This window comes from Engystomops pustulosus, chromosome 10 (genome assembly GCF_040894005.1).
Source record: "Engystomops pustulosus chromosome 10, aEngPut4.maternal, whole genome shotgun sequence".
Classification (NCBI taxonomy): domain Eukaryota; kingdom Metazoa; phylum Chordata; class Amphibia; order Anura; family Leptodactylidae; genus Engystomops; species Engystomops pustulosus.
Genome location: NC_092420.1, coordinates 79,155,621 through 79,172,160, shown reverse-complemented (window position 1 = coordinate 79,172,160; position 16,540 = coordinate 79,155,621). Strand labels below are relative to the sequence as shown.

The window sequence follows — 16,540 nt, the reverse complement described above, 5'->3', positions numbered from 1 at the left end:
AAAATAAAAACCCTGTACTGACCTAAGTCTCCCGCGGCGCGTCTTCTATCTTCTTGCCGCGTCCGGGCGCGCATCCAAGTTCAAAGAGCGATTTGTGCCGGGGTTGCATTCCAGCCATATCGCTCCAGCAATAGTGCTCGAGCGGCGTTTCCGGTCCCACCAAGCACTATACAGTGACGGGCAGGAGCTTCCTGTCCGGACGGAGGTTCCTGCCCGACTGTCGAGGGCCGCGGGGGCCCGGTGCTGGCGCGACAAGCGTCGGGGGCCGGATCAAAATATGTGGCCCGCGGGCCGTAGTTTGGGGAACCCTGATCTAAACCATCCTACCAGTATGTTTTGCAGTTTGGGAGGAAATTACAGGACCCGGAGGAAACCCCCGCAAACGTGGAGAGAACTTACAAACTCTTTGCAGATGTTGACCTGGAAGGGACCTGAACCCAGGTCCCCAGCGCTGCAAGGCTGTAGTTCTAACCACTAAGCCGCCGTGCTGCCCATACACTTGGGTCTCTTTGTTCTGTTGCAAGGAGAACTTTGGTCCCAGACTGCACCTCTTTTCCACATTAATGCCAAAGCTATTTTTCCTTTTTTCGTCAATTCCCTTCGATAACTTCTTTATTTTCTGGTTACCGGAGCTGTCTGTGTTCTTGGTTTTTTTGGTACGAAATGTAATTTTTAATAGCTCAATTTTGGGTTTCATATATCCTACTGGTGAACTTTTATTGACCTTTTCTGTATAGTATACAGTATTTAAAAAAAAAAAAAAAACTCAAATCTGACATAGTTTCTAAAAGAAAATTCAGCATTTATTGTGTAACCTAAATAACATTTTTTTCTACTCTATTAGGTATTTTAATCCTGGGTTGATAAAGGTGTGGAAGTACAAAATATGAGGGATTTTATGTTTTTGTTTTTGAAGGGGCAGGCAATTTTTGTGTGCTTGTGTTTTTGTTTCATTTTTCTTTTTATATATAAATTTTTTTAAAACCTTTTTTGTATTTCTTTGCCCTACTAGGGGACACGAACAGGAGAGCACTTGATCTCTATAATAATGCACTGCACAACAAATTCTGTGCATTATACTGTCAGACCAAACTTCTGACATTGCCTAATCGAAAGCTACTACGGGCAGCCCAAGGGGTCCCCCAGAGGACTGTGATCACTGCTGCACCTACCCACACCATAGTCCATGTTTGACCAGAGTGTCTAAGGAGTTTAACACCCAGTATCAGAGCCTTTCCTAACCCCGGGTGCTAATGCTGGAAACACACACCCAGCCCCGGCACCAGCAGGGTGCGATGTCCTGTAATCTTCTTCTAATGCGACACTGTAGAAAGGCGTTGCATCAGAAGAAGTACCAGAACGGCCCCCATAAAAACCTAGCACTGTGGTCATTAAGTTGTTCAGGTGTTCAGATTTTGTGAACTTATGTGAACTTATCTATAGGATCGGTGGGTTCCAGCGCTTGGAACCCTCCAAAATGTACTGATTCCTTTTGGTGCTGAGCTCAACACAAAGAACCTCACCATTGAGAGGCGTTGCATCAGAAGAAGTACCTTAAACGGATACCGTCAAAACCTGACACTGGGGTCAATAAGGTCTTAATGAAGTTTTTCAGATTTGTGATACAACCTATCCATAGGATTCCAGTGCTTGGAACCCCCCAAAATTTACTGATTCTGGAAGCCTTTGGTGCTGAGCTCAACACAAAGAACCTCACTTCATGAGAGTGGCCAATGCCTTCAGTTTTGTTCTCTGTGTTGAATCTGGTGCTAAAGGCTATTGGACCACCACTGATCTGACATTGATGACTTACAGTATGTTGTGTATAGGTCCGGGGGTGGGCCGTCGGACGATCTGATGGATTCAGACTGAGCGCGGGATTTAACTTTCAAATTGTGTTGCAAGATCTAGCACTTAAATGCAACAGGAAGAAGATGGTGAACTCCGGAGGACCTGAGCGGGGAAGCAACACATGCAGCATAGGGGCGCACAATCTTAGTGAATCGCGGCAGAGTACATTATACACGGACAATGCACTTTCGGGAACTCTGAGTCACTGAGTAAGTAAATCCTAAAAATGTCGGGAAGTCCGAAGGAAATGCAATCCGCGGACCCTTAGTAAATAAGCCCCACTATGTACAATGTGATCAGATCCTGCTGCTCTATAACATGTTGTACCATTAAGATTCTACTGGACTGACCAATCCCTCCACTCCGACCTTTCCCCAAAAGATTTTTAAGGACTTTTTCTTATTACATACAACCAGTACATTACAAAGGGCTCCACATCACAACAATAATGGTACCTGACTTACTGAAGAAGTGATGAAGAGTCTCAGCTCCTTATTATAAAAATTAATGGTTCTTCACTCTAAAAGAAACCACAGTGTGGGTTTCCTGTGAGTTGAAGATCTGGTTGTAATTCTTTTCAATCAAACACCAAGAAATACTCAATTCCATGCGAATGAATTTCTTAATTTATCTTTATAGCAGTTTGTCTGATACAGAGCTCCAAAAACTCCCATTAGCCCAAATTATAACAAAAATTCCATCACTAGGAAAGTAGGGAGGATCTTAAAGGGAACCTTAGTAGGAGAAGCTGATTGATCCATACAGTAGTTTTGTGTAGGATTGTCATATATCCAGTTATGTTCCGTGTGGGTTTAGGAGTCCAGTGGGCGGTTCTACTAAGTGATTGACAGTCTTTCTTTTTTTACATACAGAAATGGGGCATTACATTGACAGCCAAGTATAATACTACAACTATATCCACATTTCCGGGAAAAGCAATTACACAAGAAAAGATCAAGCTCCATTACATGGCACAAGCCTATCCCAGAGCCAGGCAGAAGAAGACTGTAACCTACATATGTTCTGCCATAATTGTCCTGATACAAAAGCATTTGCTTAATAAACCGCATTGCCTTATGTTTTCCCAAATTTTAATCCCCTAAATCCCTGTCACAACCAGCCTCAGCATAAGCCTTCCAATAGCGCGCCTGCACCTAGGGATTATGTAAATGAAGCAATTATGAGGCGTCCTCTAATATCAAGATTGGACGATCCATATTGTCTAATAAGAGTGAAATATTGCAAATACAGGGTTTTAATTGTGTAGTAAGCAATTATTGTTAACATTACACGCGGCACCACGGAAATGAGACATTGAGCTTTTCAATTGAGCCATCAAGCAATGCAAAAAAAAAAAATCCCTGCAAAACAATAAAAACACATGTAGACATTAGACAAGGCTATTATAGGAATGGATGCAATTCATGGAGGAAATACACTTGTCTGTGTGTCAATACAAGGAAATGTTTGCTTTCAGGCAGTGCTGTACTGTGCACCGGATACAGATATATATGTGATTATATGCAGATTGAGATTTCATAGTGTCAGCAGTTTTGCAAATATTAACATAGTGGTAGATTTTACCCTTTCATGTTTGATTTAAAGGAAATCTACCATTCCGGAGCTACGTAATAAGGGGGATACAATGGCATGTTCCTTATTCTTATTAATATGAACAAGCCCAATCCTTTTTTGAATCAATCTTTACTGGCCCGAGAACTGTTTACAAACTTAGTCCGATATATGTGCTAATTTTCTCAAGTGGAGTAGCCGCGCCGTGGAGCGGGAGCTACGGCTACTCCATGTCCCAGTAGCCTTTTTCATTCCCTCCTACCCCATCTTCAGTGCAAACTTGTTTGAGCATCCGTAGTATCTTCCGCGCAGCAGCTCTGCACATGTGCAGCAGCCCCAGCTACTCAGAGGAGTGTGCGCAGCTCGTTGGAGATAGGGTAGGAGGGGATGAAAAGGGCTACAGGGGCGAGTCTGGACAGGCTTGTACACGCCCAGTAGCCTCTGCATACTACTAAAATAAAGTTTTAAACAAGTAAGCTTAATTTCCAGGATTATTAAATTACAGATTAGGGCAGAGGCAGGAAGGAGAAATCTACCATTAGATCTATTTCTAGGAAACTCCTAAATTTCCTTTAAAGTGTATCTAGCCCTTCCGCAAAAATTAGCAGAAATCAGAAGTCCATTGTGTGTTCAGAAGAAACACAACTTCTGGTAAGTATGTGATCTGTAAACTTCATTTTGCAGCAGCTCTTATATATCTCTATAGTGTCTTTGGGGAAGATACGCTCCGGCATATGATACCACACTAACCCCATCCCTTTGGATACATCAAGAGGCTTAGACCTCACCATGTACCTGTCCGATGGCTGCGCCGGCCAGCATGCCTACGCCGGCTGGTAGGTTTGTGGAAAAACCCACGAACAAAGTATTCACAGTTTTTTTTTAGAAAGTACACAAGCACGGTGCAGGAATGCCCGGTGCCCGTCCTTTCTGTTGGCGGCCATGCCCATCTACCCCCACTGCCATGCTAAAGGCAATTTTTTTGTAGTAAGGGATAGGGCCTAATTTGCTTCGTGGGAAAACCCCTATAAAGTCGAATTCCAAATATATCATCCTCTAAAATAAATCAAAACCCGGGGGAAAAAACAAAAAAAGACACACACACAAATGTTCTGACTCCAGATAAATCACCGCCCTAAGTGCCTGCAAAGGAAATCACTATAAGGAGAAAGGAAAATCTCTTCTGGACCTATGTTGATGTTCTCCAGCCCAGAAAAGTCCCTACACTGTAACAATGGGATACAATGACAACCATACAGTGCTGTCTATAGTTAGGAGTCTATTCCATTCCCTAAAAGGTGGACTGCAAAGGCAGTGTCCATAGAGAGAATGAAACTCTAGAAGCGCATGATATTCGAACACTTATCCCAACAATGGGGCTTATTTATCAGGGATTCTGCACCAGAACACGTAGAAGTCCTGAAATAATTGCAAGTGCTAGTGTATCGCTAGCATTCGCGATGATTTTCCCCTTCACGCCAACTCTATGCCAGCGGCACGAGAAGGGGCGTGACCAGTGGGGATGTGGTCTGGCATGGGGCGTTCCTGTCCACTTGCCGGCGCCTATCTCTATGCCAGGTAGGACCTAGGTTTGGGATATATGTTATATCACATGATCATGCAAGGTGGGGGAATGAAGGTGCCGACCATACAGAACTTTATAAAAAGTCCCAGTACGGATCCAGGTTTGGCTCCACTTCCCTGCCGTTAACGGTGTTCTTTGAATCAATATAGTTGCTTACCAGTGGCCAAATTGCGCCACCATTAGTGGACACTCCCTAAAAATGGTGCCATGTCGCCAGTGGCATTAAACAATAAACCACTGCAATCGGTGCCAGCACCAAACATGGGTGTTACTAGTAGGGTTTGGATCTGGTCCTCAACTAATTTGTTTCAATTCAAATTTTAACGTTCTGCTCATCACTAATCCATAGAACACCTTTGTAACACTTTTGGGGGTATGCTAAGGTTTGTATTGATAGTAGAGAAATTTTCCATTTTTAAGCATTTCCCTAAAAGTCGGATCGAGCTGGAAGCGGTTGGCACATGTGCTCACACGTTCACGTTGGCAATAACTCCGCGCCTGAGGTCTGGGCTGGACATTCACACAATTACTGCACCAGCGCTAATTGATTGCTGATTAAATGAGATGAGCAGAGGGACTCATTGATCAGATGATCAATCCACCGTGTGCTCTCCTGCCAAGGATTCGTTAATTTCAAACCAAATGCCGCAGGGTTAATGGGAAGGAGGGGCAGCAGCTGCCAGGGGACAGCCGGCAAATTAAGACCACACAAGAGAGGGCAGGATCATTGGTTTTTATGGAATGGCAATTCTCAAAAAATATCAACTTGTTTGGGTGGGTTGTCTAAATGAATCCTAATACTAGAGCCTTATGGTTAAGAAATAGAGGGGAGGTCTTCACACAGGACATTTATCAATCAATAAATTAGCGGTAGCGGTAACCCTCCCCTCCAGGAGGACCCTACATTGCATAGCCGACCTTATTATGTTAATAGGGCGCATGTAATGTTTTCCTTCACCTGTGGGGGTGCCGCAGGTAAACCAAGTACTACTGTTATGCAGTGGTGTAACTAGAAGCTGATGAGCCCCAGTGCAAAGACTGTGCCAGGTCCCCAACTATAATGTACGGTATAGTAATAGTCTTCTCATATGGAAAAGTGATACAATAAGAGCCCCCTAAACATCTTGGGCCCGTGTGGGACCGCAACCTCTGCATCCCCTAAAGTCACACCCCTGCTGTTATGTTATGACAGCCGGTTACTCTATGGTTAGTATATTATGTAGGGAGCATGAACAAACTAAATCAGATCTTTTATCTTCAAGTTTTCTTTATACACTATAACACCTGGCACCAGGACAGTTTCTATGGGCAACAAGTTTTAATTTACATAGAGCTTCATAATCAAGGACCATTGTCTACATTTATGTCTGACTAAACTGCAACTTCACGATAATACACGCGGCTGTACTGAAGAACAATCCCTACAATACGGATGGTGATTTACACGATTGACTTGTATTCTCTAAAGATCAATAAATCTGTTACTGGTTTTCTCTAAACAAGACAATAAATTTAATCAATTATCTTAGTCCTTTACGATGGTCTACAAGGTCAATCCTCCCCATGATGTTTCCTTTCATTTTCCCATTTACAATCATAGGATATTGAGCTTTTTGCATCCTGTCACATTGAATATGTAGTTCAATCTGTTTGCAGAATATTATAGAGCAGGAGGAACTGTGAAAATTGTATGTAGTGTCCAATTTGCATGCAGCATCTTATAGAGCAGTAAGAGCTGAGCAAATTGTAAATAGTGTCCACTCTGCAGGCAGCATGTTACAGAGCAAGAGGAGCTGAGCAGATTGTAAATAGTGCCCTATCTGCAGGCAGCATGTTATAGAGCAGGAGGAGCTGAGCTGCTTGTGTATTGTGTTCTAGTTAAAGGAAGGGTGTTATAGAGCAGGGAACGCTGAGCAAATTGTACACAGTGGGGCACATTTACTCATCCGGTCCATTCGTGTTCCAACGGCGACTTCTCCGACGAGCGTTCGGGTCTTCCGGTGATTCATGAACGTCCTGCGCCCGATGTCCACCAGGTGTCGCTGCTGCGTCGAAGTCCGCCGAGGTGCCCCGGAGTTCATCGTCTTCATCGCGGTGCATGTGAGTATTGTGTCCCAAGCCCAAGCACTTACATGCACCACTAAAAAGATGGTGAACTCTGTCGGACCTGAGCAGGGAAGCAACACATTCGTGACTTCGGGCGCACGATCTTAGTGAATCGCAACACAGTGCATTATAGTCGCGACAATGAACTGTGAACTCCGGTGACCCTGTAAGTAAATGTGCCCCATAGACTCAGTTTATAAATTCTGATAAAACAAAAGTGGATTTGAACATAGACAACCAAGTCAAAGACAAATTGCAATGATAAACTCCCCCCATTAAATCTATATCATCCTAATCGGCTTCTGAACGATAAAGATTCTCATAGAATGATCTGAATTCCTTTAAAATTCCCTCCCCCAACCGGTTTCTTATCGCTTCAACTCTTACTTTCTGTTTGCTCCCATTTATCATAGAGGCCTTTTACCTCCTTCCAAATATTGATCTTGAGCCCTGAAGAAGTTTTTATGATATGCTGTCTCCTATGTAACATGTTGAACTTTGTAAGAGTTGGCTCAAATCGATCCCTACTAGCAACAGGTAGAACCTCCTGCTGGCTGTCCCAAACCTTCCTTAGAAGCGAATTTTTCTTTTCACAAAATCTCCTCTTTTAATACACATTTCCTTGAAATAAATGTCTTTAAGGCATCTAAAACGTGCAGTGTGTTTTCAAAGCAGCACTGAAACCCAGGATTCCCAAAATTCCAATATAAAATCATCTTATCCAAACTGTCCAGATTGTAAACCAGCGTGGATTAAGTCTAAAAGGTCTCACGTTCTCCCTTCCACCGTGGGCTTCCATATCCAAATAATCCGGGATAACAGTAGGTTGATACATCATTCTATCAATTAGATTCAAAGATTCATTGTTACCAAGGCACAACTTTGGGCACCGTAGATTGAGAACAGCTAAAATGAAAACATGTTTATCCAAATACTTAGTGCACCAATCATCCCTGAACCCCTAGTCCTCACAAAAATTCTGTAATCCTGGAGTACCTCCTACCAAACAATACATTCTGGATATAGTCTGCACACAGTCACATAGGGGGAGATGTATCAGTGCTTCTATACCAGTTCCTGGCATATTATTCAGCAGTGCAAGAGTTACAATAGCGACTACAACACCTCTACGCCATGTGGACATGGAGCGGGTGTAGAAGGGCGCGGTGGCCAGCGGATTAGGTGGGCACAGGACGTTCCCTCCCCAACTAGGCGTAGTTTTGACCGGTGGCCATGCCGCTTGCCATATACTTGCAGAGGCATATACTTCTTGAGGGTTTAGCTGCAGGAGCGCCAATATGGTGCACATTTAGCAAACACTGGTGCAAAGTGTGCCAAGTCTATGATGGTGCATCCTGGATGGATTAATCAGGAGGCTCCAGCCTTCTGATTAATGCAATGGTTGAGCACATCTAACCCAGGTCTGACCTGGCATAGAATTGCATCATAACCCGCTCCTGAACAGTTCCTGCCCCCCGCCAGCCCACTGATCCACCAGTATCCCTCCTTCACAGACCCCCACATCCACTTATCTAGGAGGTAGCATAAGGGGTAATAGGTGATTGGCCGAATTACGGCAATTTCAGGGCTTGTATGACAGATATCTGGTGCACAAGCCCTGGTGGATGTGCCCAAATGTTGTTTTGAAAAGATGATCACCTTGTAAGACACATACAGTATCTATATATGAAGAGCCAAGAGTAAAGATCAGGACAGACACATCTCTATCTATTGTATACATTTATTCTTTTACTAGGACACGAGTTTATGCTTATCTTCCACTAAATTATCTGTTTTATATTAGTGTTCAACCCAGTTAAGATGTTAAAAATGAGCTTAAAGTCCCAAGTTACTGGAGTCTGATTGAGCAAAGTGGCCCCAAACACAAAAGGGCTGCCCCCAGCCATTGACCTGTACAGTCTTCTTCCCACCCCCATACAATTTCTTAATCTATTATGTTCAAGAGGGGGGAAAATTCATCAATCTCCCTTGTATTGTCTCTGCTCCATTAACCCATCCACGGTACCAAATTGCTTTATAAATACCTAACATGAGCAATCTGCAGAGCATCGCCCCATCACACGGTACAATTCCAGGCTCCTTCTATGTTCCAGCAATGAAGCTTGGCCGAGTTCATCTAAACCAACATTTTCCCTGCCAGAGACTTGCGAGAAATTGCCGTACATCTGTTATTATACAGAACAATCGCAGTCACACAAATCTATTTTTGTTTATTGCTTTTGAAGGCAAGAAAGAATAACCCACATTTGCGAGCGCTGGGACGATCCCTCCGCTGACTCACGTCCTATCAAAGGGAGGCAGCAGAATGAACGCCAGATCTACGGAGCAGGGAACCGGGTCCATGGAGTTACAGCTCACAGCATAATATTTATTCCAGATTTAAGAGCCGCAGTTAACACAAAAATAAATCTGCAATGGCAAGAAAAGACGCTTGTAACTATATTATTTTATGCTCTTAATCTGCTCCGGAATTAATGAACTGTGGACAAAGAGAAGGAGAGAAAAAAAAAGAGACGGCGGAGGGTAATATCTAGACAGTGCTCCATCAGTCCTCCTAAATAAAAGATTTATTAATAGAGCGCATCAAGTCAGTACAAAGAAGTCCATAACTAAAGATTAGGAGGGCTCCAGCGCAGGGGAGGCAGCGGACGCTGAGCTTACAAAGGGATCTACTGTAAGACCCTGTGACTGAGGAGAGATAGATGGATGGAGATGGCGGGGAGTGGATAAGCAGAAAGACAAATACATAGATTGTCCTATGAAAACATTGGGATACATACCATTCTTCTATCTAAATAGATAGTAGATAGATATGGGATATATAGATAGATAGATAGATAGATAGATAGATAGATAGATAGATATAGATAGATAGATAGATAGATAGATAGATAGATAGGCAGATAGAAATAGATAGATAGATAGATAGATAGATAGATAGATAAATATGAGATAGATAGATAGATAGATAGATAGATAGATAGATAGATAGATAGATATAGATAGATAGATAGATAGATAGATAGATAGATAGATAGATAGGAGATAGATAGATATGAGATAGATAGATAGATAGATATGAGATAGATAGATAGATAGATAGATAGATAGATAGATGATAGATAGATAAATAGATAGATAGATAGATAGATAGATAGATAGATATGAGATAGATAGATAGGAGATAGATAGATAGATAGATAGATAGATAGATAGATAGATAGATAGATAGATAATAGATAGATATGAGATAGATAGATATAGATAGATACATAGATACATAGATAGATACATAGATAGATACATAGATAGATACATAGATAGAGATAGGTTTATCCCATGGAAACGACACAATACATAGTAATTTTCAGCTCTGTTCTGTCTGTATAGGTAATTGGATAGATAAATAAATAGGGAGAGTGAGATCAATATCGATTGATAGATTGATTTGTCCAATGGAAACATCACGTGAGACAGTGAAATACTAATTTATATTACATATGTATAGATAGATGATTAGTCAGACAGACCAGACAATAGATGGATAGATAAACAAATTGATAGATTTGTCCTGTAAATCTTTATACAACCCCTCGTTATATGCCTCACAGATCTTACCAATGTGGATGAATGGATAAATAGACAGTGTTATGGAAGCTACACAAGGTTAAAGATAAAGTAGATGAAGCCATAAATAGGTGGCTGAAAACAGATAGGGTGAGGCCAATGTTGAGCAATGGATATAGTTGTCCTGTGAAAAGTACTGGAATATGTTCTATTTGTGTGTTTTTGGAGTCTACAGACAGCTGCATGGTTAGATAGATGATAGATAGATAGATAGATAGATAGATAGATAGATAGATAGATAGATAGATAGATAGATAGATACATAGATAGATAGATAGATAGATAGATAGATAGATAGATAGATGGATAGATAGATAGATAGATGATAGACTGTAGCAGTCAGCTCTCCAAAAAATGGTACAGTTGGTTTTATTCCATGTGCTCCGTTTTGGTTCCCGTGGAATGGAACCTTTCTCAAGATCTATGGACAATGTGTCATATAAATACTACATAGTACATATTGTGATATTTAGCTATCTGTCATTAATAAAGAAAAAAAAAAGGAAGGACCGTTGGGTAGATATACTGTAGGAAGATTTATATAAATTTATAGATAGATAACACAATGGGGCTCATTAACTAAGGGTCGCGCTGTGCACTTTTGTTGGACTCTGCACCTTTTTCGGAGGCTAAAACGGCTTGCACAGGTATTTAAGAAGAGTGTGGTTTGGGATTGTGGCACACGTGACCCTTTTTGTGGCGCAGCTGCGCTGGCTTCCATGGGACACAAATTAGGGGGTGTACCGTCAGATTGTTCCGACTGACTGCGGCCTTTAACTTTTAAATTGTGTCGCACACCCTATGTTTAAAATACACTACAAAAAAGTCTGACCTGAGCAGGGAAGCGACACATTCATGATTTCAGGCGCACTATCTTAGTGAATAGCCGCACACTGCACAATAGACGGACAATGCACTTTCAGTGAACTCCAGTGACAGGGTAAGAAAATGTGCCCCAATGTATTATTCAGCACTGTACCAATTGTATGGATAGATAGATAGATACAAAAGAAGGAGAGTCTGAAGCAGCACAGGCAGGCGAGGGTGCAGCAGCCGTAGGACCCTTGGCTGGGGACCGTCAAGATATTTGTAGGAAAGAGGCAGCACTCCAAAGTATACGTGGAAAAGGGTGAAGCGTTTATTCCACGTGCAACGTTTCGGCGTTGTGGCGTTTCGGCGTTGAAAAAGGCGTGCCACAATGCCGAAACGTTGCACATGGAATAAACGCTTCACCCTTTTCCACGTACTTTGGAGTGCTGCCTCTTTCCTACAAATAGATAGATAGATAGATAGATAGATAGATAGATAGATAGATAGATAGATGGATGGATGGATAGATAGATAGATAGATAGATAGATAGATAGATAGACAGACCTGGGTGCAGGTCCATGGGTTTTCACACATAAACCTCTTCATATAAAAATAGGAAAAACAAGCAGCACTCCCAGATTTCAGTGAAAATTCAGGTGAATTTATTTTAAGATGGCGATGTTTCAGTGTAACACACCTTCTTTTTTGGATAGATAGATCTATAGACAGTGAGATAGATAGTGATGTAGATAGATAAATGATAGACAGATTATTAATACTATTTTAAGTTGCTGAAGAAGATATTTGCAATCCATTCAGCCCTTCCTCATTTGTATAGATGGAATGAGAGACCAGAGGAAATACAAAGAACAGAAAGGTTGATTTATAGATAGAATAGATCATAATCTCATAGCACCTGACACCTCCAATGTGAGAAACCTATAAAACCGCAAAGAAGGAAATTCAACACATTTTACAAGGAAAAGTTATTCTGCATGTAAAGTGACTATTGCTATGGAGACATTTCTTCCAGTAGGTGATGAAACAGGGACCAGATATAAACTTTATCCTCAGATTTGTGGAGACCTGTCTGGAAATTTTGAAGCAGAAGAACCCAGATCCAGAGACTCCATCTATCACGTATCATAGATTACTGGTATAACATAACAATATCTGAGCTGCTGTTTGGTGTTGCCTGTAGAAGTAATAATATGCAATTTTCCAATATACTTTCTGTGTCAATATTTCATAGTTTGCAAATGGAAACATAATTGGAAACATTAATTGACTGCTGATATCCCGCCCATGTGACCCAGGTAAATGGTTTCTTATCAAGTGATGTCTCAGGTGACTATCCTACCACCAACATGCTCCCCACACCTGAGCGATCACACATGACTAAGACAGATTCTCAGCCCCTGGAGGTAAATGGTGAATGTTCCTACTGGAAAACCGCAGCAGAAATCTTAAAACCCCCTAAGGAATTGGTGCGCAATGTATTTTAGAAAATGCCATTAATTTTCATTACAGAATAATTGAGCTCCACTTGTTGAATTCACGATAAACAATCAAGCAACACAAACTTGGAATATCAAAATTTTCAAGGGAGTTTGGTCTTAATTGTGATGGATAGTTATACTAGGACCAAGTCATTATCTCCTTACCTATAGAGTATTATTCATCGATATTCAAGTAATATGCAGCTACAACCTGGAGATGAGCAAATCGATTTGTTGATTCGCAGATTTTCCAAAACTGATTTTTTTCTGATTTGTTTTGGATGAACTGATGTTGCTCAAATCATCCAGGAAATTGGATTATAACACCCTGAAGTCCTCCAAAACACAGATTTTTTTTTACAAGCTTAATATTAGGTATTTTTAAATATAGATTATAGAAAATGAATGAAACCAGATAGGGCCTATTTATTGAATCTATGTTTTAGAGGACTAGAGGTGTGTATACCAATCTCCAGGACAATCGGTTCAGACCGATTCGATTGAGACCTAAACCGAATCTTTTGAAAAATTTGGCAAAGCTTCAGCACATCAAATCTTGGATGATTCTCATCCGTAGCTACAACTCCCATTATCCTCCTTCTAGTATGAAACTTCCATATCTTCATAAACCAAATGTCTAAAGATGCCTTGGATCCCAAATATATGACGTTATTGAATGGAATGGCAGAAATTAAAAATTAAGATGGGAAATGTTGGGTTTTTGACTCTCCCATGATAAACAAATACAGTTGTATCCAACATTACAGCGCAAAATTATTGCAAACTCCTCTAACTTGAAACATTCAAAGACGTATAAAACCTTAATATTAAGCTAAGTCTCTCCCATTATCTTATGTAATTACTCAGAAGAGGCTCTTAGTGGTTTCCTGCTGTGTTCCTCAAAAGTCTGACAATGAAAGTGTGGGGTGCATGCAAATCATTAAGACGCTTCATCTTATACTCATATTACTTCTCCACTCATTCACTTCTCTTAGATTACCGATGCTATAAGTACCATATGCACAATGAAACAACCACCAACATTCCATTGAGAACTGGTCTTCTAAGGGGGTGGTCTTCTTAAAGAAGATACTATGTGTAAACACACAATCCGGTTTGGTCTTCTCAAAGAGGTGGTCTTTTGAAGAAGTTACACTGTATATGATATGATTTCTTCTATATCTAGTCACCTCTACAGCTAGGTATACTACATTATCAACACAATGAATAGCCTTGGAAGGTGACCTGATGAATATTCATAGGTGGTATCATTATCTCAACAGCCAAGTCCTTATGACACCAAGCCAGCTATCTGCCATTTAGAAGAAATTATGGATGAGTCCAACCTCAGTATCAATGCACTGTAGTAAATAGGAGATGCCTATCCAGTGCCGGGAATAAAACCAGCACCACAAAAGCCTTCAACTGTGCCATATCTATAAGGCACTTAATGTATAGGTTTCTTGCTTTATCATGTCTTAACTTTAGAACATGCATAGACCTTGTTGAGATACTCCAAAGGAGCAATCCCCTATATCAAGTCCATCCAGGAATAATTCCAGTTACCCCTATATAAGACCAATAGATATACACATATAGAAGCCGAGAGCACAGATCCAGTATGAAGTGCAGTTTTTCTTCCTCTCTATCAGGATAGCATTTTGTGCAAGATTGGATCAATATTAAACACTCCTTCAAGTGCTGCTGTAAGCTATCTCTATATTAAATTGCTTTCCTGTCCCTCTCATATCTGCTATTAGCTGATAGAAACTTAAATAAGGTGAAAACACTGGTACAAATTTCACTAAACTTCCACAAATCTTAATGTAAATATTATGAATATCAAGGACAACAATTGTATATGTGATACAATGTAACATTCTAACTGATTAACTCCTACTTGACCACAAATCCTAATGTAAATATTTTGAATATCAATGATAACAATTGAATATGCGATACAATGTAACAGCTGCGAGTCTGATTAACTCCTCCATGACCACAAATCTCAGGATGTCACTCTATGCAGGTGAATTATAATCTGCAGGTACAGGCAATATTATATAGTCTCCAGACACAACATTGCAGTGAAGGAGGTAACAATTCATATGTCAGCTATAAAATACATCCCATTGCTACTTAGCGGAAATGTGCAATGAGAATAAGAGCTGATATTGCATTATAATTGGCTATGACATTGTATATACAGAGATCCACGCTGATATTGGATGCAATGGATAGTTGCTGTCCAAGGTGCTGAAATGAATGATCTCTGCCAGTAGATTGTGAAGTACTGGAGAAACTCACCCGGCTGGGAAGGCTGATCTGGGATGGATGGAGCACTGATTCAGCTTGGAGGGATGTTGGGCTCTTTTCAGCAGCTTCCACACAATCCAGCAGGGATAGGGTCTTCTTGCAGTCCCCCTAGCTTCCTCTGCAGGGGACAGCCAAGGTCTCTGGCTGTAGGACTGGGTATCTGTTGCAGGATCACACTGCCTTTAGTGCACTGTAGCTGATCCTGCTGGGGTTTATTAGAGTGCAGAAAGCCAGCTCTGTCATATCCCTTCTCCCTCTCAGCCCTATAGCTGTGCTCAGTCTACCATGGCCCCCTAGTGGACAGACTGAGATGGATGCAGCTGCTAAGATTGAATCAGTGACCCAACACAGAACCAATCTATGTCCACATAGTGCAGCAACATATTCTGACCCTCTACTTGTCACCATAGATGATGTTTGCAGCAATTCATAGAAACTGAAGTTTTATCAGTAATTGTAGACATAAGTGTTTATTGTTAATTTTAGCTATTTGACCTATGATATGTATTGTACTGACTTAATCAATCAATTTTATGACTAGATATTGGGCGGCGGGGTCATAAACAAATTCTTATATCTCAAACTATCACCAGAACATAGGAAAACATATGCACATTACTTTACATTCAGATTTGTGTGTCACGCTGCTAACTTTAGCGCATTGTGTATTATTTTTATTCAGCATTTTATTTTTATATCCCACAGGGCAGAATATACACTCATTAATCAAGGTCCAAGATCTAAAGTATTACTGCACACTGTACAGCACAGGTGTACAACCTATTCAAGGACAGATTGACTAAATTATATTGTATAATTGAGCTACGTTATAATGTTGACTTAAAGGGGTATTCTCATCAAGGTATTTACACTTAATTTAATTAAAATGTCATATGTATGCATTTCTCCAATTGGATGTTATTAAAATAAATGTATTTGTGTGAAAAATAATTTCCCATAAAAGTATCTATGTTGTCCCTTAGAAATTAGATAGCTGTCCTTGGATATGACCACCCTCAACCTCAGCCGTGGTGGCCAGACATGCACTATTGAGCCCTGCCTGACCACCTGGACTCAGTGATCATTACCACAGGATGATTGTGGGACATACAATAATTCCCAGCTATTTCATATGCAAAAACTATTTGGTTC

The 16,540-nt window shown here is 40.9% G+C and overlaps 1 protein-coding gene across 2 annotated transcripts in view; it reads right to left on the bottom strand.

Annotated features, from left to right (window-relative positions):
• Window positions 1-15,652, bottom strand: part of TNR (tenascin R) — a 334,017-nt gene extending 318,365 nt beyond the window's left edge. For both annotated transcript variants that reach the window (XM_072128599.1, XM_072128600.1), the window contains exon 1: window positions 15,380-15,652. The gene's annotated coding sequence lies outside the window, so the exon portion shown is untranslated. The remainder of the gene's footprint in view (window positions 1-15,379) is intronic.
• Between the last annotated feature and the right edge of the window lie 888 nt (window positions 15,653-16,540).